We start from the raw sequence: 6,029 nt of genomic DNA, 5'->3' as shown, positions 1-6,029 counted from the left end.
GAGGGGGAGGGGGGTTTGGGGAATATTTCGCTGATGGGCGGTTGAATCGAATTTAGGGGGAATTTTTGTGTGGGGGGGAGGATTTTCGCGCGGTGGGCGGGGGGAGTTTGGCGCATGGTCGGTTTCTCCAAGTGCAGTCCCACATGTCAGTGAAGAGGCAAGCCGAAGCGCGTTCCGTTTGCGTCAGCCGTGTGCAGGACCGAACGTCTGTGGGGTGCTATGCGACCGCGATAGGAGTGCTATGAGTGTACCGCCTTTTTTCCTTTTAAACTAGGTGCTTTGCCCCCTCAAAAAAATGTTGCTTTCCGCGATCCATCGATACTACTACTAGTAATCCGGTAATCCTGACTAAAACGACACGATCGGGTCTTTTCCCGCGCGATATGCTGGAATGTTGTCTTAGTTGGGTTTTTTAGATTTGTCTCGGTTCAATAAAAAGCAGAGTTGGTGATGATGGTGTGCCTGTCATCCTGCAATATAGGCCGTCCGATCTATATCTAACGGATAGGAAGGAAACTATGACAATTTACCTGCACTCCTCTCCACATTTGCAGGTAAGGTTGTCCCTTGTTCATCCTTTTCTCCCACAAGATCTTGATCTTCCGTGCAACGCACGGGCATCTTGCTAGTACTCCTACAATATTTATATTATTGTGAAAGTTCATATACACCGGGCGAGATTAATGCAAACACGGCAGATTTTTATTACATTTCAAACTTTTATAGGACAGAAAAATAAAAGAAACCCGACCCTAAACCTATTCTACAGCGGCGACCGATGTCCTCCATCTGCGATCTCTATGTACGGGGGCGGGGTTCAAGACCCGTGAAGTGAAGGTGCGGTCTCCGGCGAGGAAGAGTAGAACACGGGATACGGACCCGGCAGTTGGCACACCATGCCCTACCGCCTCCCATGCCCTACTCATCCTCGGAGGAGTCCCCGACCTCGGCGGTGCCGGACGTTGGACGCGTGCCTGACGGTGCTCCCGTCGTTGTCCGCCAGCGTGGCCACCGCTTGTGCGGTCGCATCCACGTCCGGTTACGCCGCTATTGCGTCGCGAGAGGCGACTTGAGCGAGGGCGGCGACCTCGAGCTTCATCCTCGAAGACAAGCTCTCCCACAGAGCGTTCGCACTTGCTGTCATGGCGGATGTGGTGCCAGGTAGGAGGACGATGCGCTATGGTGTGGAGGTTAGCTGGGCGTTGCCGCTTTAAGTAGCGCATTCTGGTGAGGCCAAGCGTCCGGGTGCGTCATAAAGTCGCCGGAGTTGGTTCCTCGGGCACCGAGCCTCTTAACGACGACATACGAATGGACGACATGAATCCGGGTAGCTGGCGCCGGCTGGGAACGCACCGCGCGACGGTGCGAGGGACGAGGTCTTTGGTGTGCCAGGGTAGTCAGCTGCGGTCATGGCAACGTTGGAGATGCCCTTTGCTCAAATGTGATCCCCGCATGTCATTGAAAAAGCAATATGACCCGGCATGGTCTCAGGTCCAGAGGATGCAGTTGGCCGAGCTACACCACTCCGCGGACGCGTCGCGGCGCCCCGTGCATCCTCAACGAGCCGGGTGTTGGGGTGTGTTTGGATTGTGGCCAAAGTGCACCTTACCAAAATTTTGGTCATGACCCAAAGATTGGTCTTTGTTTGGATGGTTGCCATTTTTTTGGCATGCCAATGAACTCTAGCCAACTCTAGTTCATTTTTCTTGCCAATGTCGGCCAAATCATGGGCAACCAATACCTCAACCAAATCTTTGGTCATGACCCAAAGATTGGTCTTTGCTTGGATGGTTGCCATTTCTTTGGCATGCCAATAAACTCTAGCCAACTATAGTTCATTTTTCTTGCCAATGTCGGCCAAATCATGGGCAACCAATACCTCAACCAAAATTTTGGCTACCCAATGCTTTGATGGGGCAACCTTGGGCACAAACCAAACATACCGTTGGTCGTGCCACAGCATTAACGCCACCCTCGGCACACTGAAACCGACCGTGTCAACGATATGAGCGTGTCGCTCACCGCGGTCACCGTGTCCTGAGGCAGTGCTGGAGCTGCGCCCCGTTGTTCGCCCCAACGACCCACATGAATGGTTGTCGGTGGTGAGGAGGTCGTGGGCCAGATCCTCCATTGGACTAGTCTGCGCTACGTCGTCCCGACTGGTGTGCCCCACATGTCGGTTTCCCTATTTTCCTGGCCATAATCGAGCGTCAGTGCTCCGCCTTGCGCATTAGGCCTTTCACTATGTAGGTCAAGCGAGACAACTTATTGTTTATTTGAGCCGTTCAAGTGTAATCATGTGGCGTTTGCTTATTTCTCATTCCTCTCCAACCCTCTTCTCCATCGATCATGTCGCCCTCCAGTCGAGTCCATCCTCCCGCATGCCTCATTTGAACATTCCTCCGAGTATCATTCGCATGTATCCACCCTAGTCATCTTTCAATAGATCTCCGGACCCCGAGATGAAATCGAGAGGGAACGAGTGGGGGCACGTGATACCTAAGGCGGATTCAAAATTTTGAACCGGTGATCATAGCATCCGCAAATCATATATAAAGGGTATTCAATATACTCCCTCCTATCCTTTCTACTTTACATATAAGTTTTATGTATAGTCAAAGTATCTCTACTATGAGAAAAAAAGGTATGAACATTCAACAACGCCCAATCAATATTGGTAGATTCGTACGTACTCCTAGATTTGTACTCAAGATGGTTTCCAATTTGAATATTGACAATATTAATAGTACTCCTTTCACATAGGTGAGTAAGTCATCTTAGGCTGTGCACCGTGATCAAGGAGGAGGGGAAAACGAGAGACATTAATGTTTATCTGCTAATTAATAGTATTGCATGCAATGAACTAACCACTGCATGTCAAGTTTGATAGTCTCAGGTCATTAAAACCATGCACACCCTCATCTCTTATTGGTTGATATCACTACAGGAATCAGGCAATTTGCCGTCAGGCAATAACAGACGGCAAAGGCTGGTATACAGACGGCAAAGAGTTTGCCATCAACCAGCTGACGGCAAAGTATGACGGCAAAGACAAAGTCGGCAAAGGGTATTTTGCCGTCAGCTTTTCATCGGGCAGATGGCAAAGACTTTGCCGTCAGCGAATCCTAGTAACAGATGGCAAACTGACATCTTGGCCGTCAGCCGAAGCACAATCTTTGCTGTCACCAAACTACTTTAGAGACGACAAAGATTTTTTTATTCTAAAAAATTCACAAGACACCTAAACAGTAAAACATTTTCCATGGCATTCTTTACAGCTCAATTTACACAGCAAATCAACTATAATCAGTTTGCAGGACGCTCGGCCATCAAAATTTGGTAGCTACAATATTTTTTATAGATCAATTTACAGAACTCAACATCAACAATTCATAATCGATTTACATGTTGATGCTACAGAGAAACGGGCTCCGAAATCGTCCTACAGACAAAGATCGCACGACAGCCGTGTGGGCCTTGTAGCCGCTCGGCGTCCTGCACCCGATGGGGTGAGCGGCAGCGGCCCTCCGCTTCCGGCGCTGCTCCCTGCGACAGCCGTTGCGGAGGCGGACGGTGGCGCGGGCGGAGGCGGGCTTCGGCCGTCGGACGGGGAGGGCAGAGGCGGGCACACGCGGGCGAAGACCAGAGGCGCGCGGTGGCATGCATGCAGAGGCGGGAGGCACACGGCGGCGGGCGCGTGTGGACGGAGGCGGAAGGCGCCCGGTGGCGCGGGCGGAGGGGGACGAGGTGATGGGACTGGAGCCCATGGCGACGGGTGACGGGGCCGGCGAGGGGGACGAGGCCGGGACCGGCGGAGTACTGCGGGGACGACGAGCGACTGACGCCGAGGCTGGTGAATGGCTGTGGGGGCGCGGGGACCGTGGCCGGCAGAGGCCTGCAGGGGCGCCAGGGTGCGGGAGCAAGGCCGGGGGCCGGGGGCGAAGGGGAAGGGGTAGCGGCTGACGGTCGAAGTCGAGGCACCGGCGCCGGTGTGCTCTGGATCTGGAGCTCCACTCCCGATCGAGGAGGATGAGTGGTAGGAGCGAGGGAGAGAAAGAGATAGGAGAGACCGAGAGAGATCGTGTGGGGGTGGGACGGTGGGTGCGCTGGGGATAAGGGAGAGAGAGTGGTTGGGTTGGCTACCCATGCCACGTCATCGATCCATGGGAGGGTGGGTTGGGCCAATAGGAAGTTAGTAAAAAGTTTGTGCTTCTTAACCTTAGTTATTTTGATAAAATAACTACGTTAAAATTCCGTAGGAAAAATCAAACTTTTTCCACGCCTTACAAGATTCATACACCAATACCATGCAAAATTTCGTATATTTTAGACCTTCTTTGCATTTTCAAAATTTTATTTTGCTACATACAGTCTACTTACCTACAGTTGTTCCAAAACTGACTTTGCCGTCAGCGAAATAAAAGCAGATGGCAAAGAGTAGTCTTTGCCGTCATCTAAAAAAACCAGATGACAAAGTATGTCTTTGCCGTCATTCGTAAAAAACTAGACGACAAAGTATGTCTTTGCCGTCATCTAAAAAAAACCAGACGGCAAAGTATGTCTTTGGCGTCATTCGTAAAAAAACCAGACGGCAAAGTATGTCTTTGCCGTCATCTGAAAAAAAACAGACGGCAAAGTCATACTTTGCCGTCAGTCGTTCTTTGCCGTCATAGACAGATGGCAGAATATGTGTTTGCCGTCTGTCCCGACGAAAAGCTGATGGCAAAGACCCACACAGACGGCAAATTAGCTGATTCCTGTAGTGTATGTCAAGAAACAAGAAACGAGGTAGAAGTTAATGCACCGCGCCTACGTGTTTTGGGATTATTTGGTTTTTGTAAGATGACTTACACACCTAGACGGAGGGAGTACATGAGATGTATAATGTGAAAATTATATCATTGGAAACTCCTTTCACATACGAAATTGACCGTATGCTTTGTGTAAGTTGCATGACATATATTATTACTCTAACATTTGGTCAAAGTTAGCCTCGAAAAACACATTAGACCCTGTATGCTTTGTGTAAGTTGCATGTCATATATTATTACTCTAACATTTGTGTAAGTTGCATGTCATATATTATTACTCTAACATTTGGTCAAAGTAGTATAGTGGAAGTGGATCCTCTGACGTAGGTATCCCTGCCTTACCCTCCCTTTCTATGGGGACCTCGACTCATAAGTCGTGTTCACCGAATGCACGTGTACAGTGATCCCAGAGATCAATGCTCACTCAACACACAGAAGCTGAATAACAAGAGTCTTACATCCATACATACCGTCTTACACAAATTATGACCATTATGGTCAAGTCTTACATAGATAAAGCCATAGGGGCTGAATACCAAATAAACTTAAGCAGCAGAAATCTTCGGATGATTGACGGCCCTCATGCTCCCCCTCCCACCCCTCCTCATGCTCCCGCTCCCACCCCTCCTCCCCGCCTCCACACCACCGACACCACCACACTGCTCGCCGCCGGCGGCTTGCTGCGTCGACACCCGCGGCTCCCCTCTAGTGGTTGGGTTCTCCTCCCCGAGGCAGACCGTGCCGTGCAGCGCGGGACTGCAGGTGGCGCTGAGATCGCCGTCGAGCCCCGGATCGTCCTTGGTGCTTTGCGCTGGTGATGGCGTCGCCTGGAGGAGGCGGAGTGGCCTCAGACCGGGAGATCCAGCGGCTAATGGCAGAGGTGGCGAGGTTGCAGGAAGGGGAGATGCAGGCGTGGACTGCGACGACCCGGGCGGCGCGAGATGCAGAGATCGCATCGGGGCTGGTGAGAGAAACTCGTATGCATAAGGTACTGCGAGCCATGTCACGGATAAATCAGGAGGAGCGAGATCGACTGTTTGCGAGGGGGCAGCCACTCACGCCAGATCTGATTCTGGAGTGGGCTTCGGAGGAGGCATCATCTACTTCCCGTGCTCAGAGGGCGACGTGGAGGTTGTTCAGGCAGGATTCGAGCTAGATAGTGGTGACGTCGTAGGTGCGGAGGAGATCAGACGTCGCCGGCGTCCCAGGTTTCCCACA

Source organism: Triticum dicoccoides, chromosome 5B (assembly GCF_002162155.2).
Source record: "Triticum dicoccoides isolate Atlit2015 ecotype Zavitan chromosome 5B, WEW_v2.0, whole genome shotgun sequence".
NCBI classification, from domain to species: domain Eukaryota; kingdom Viridiplantae; phylum Streptophyta; class Magnoliopsida; order Poales; family Poaceae; genus Triticum; species Triticum dicoccoides.
The sequence above is the reverse complement of the archived record's forward strand: the minus strand, read 5'-3'. Positions refer to the sequence as shown.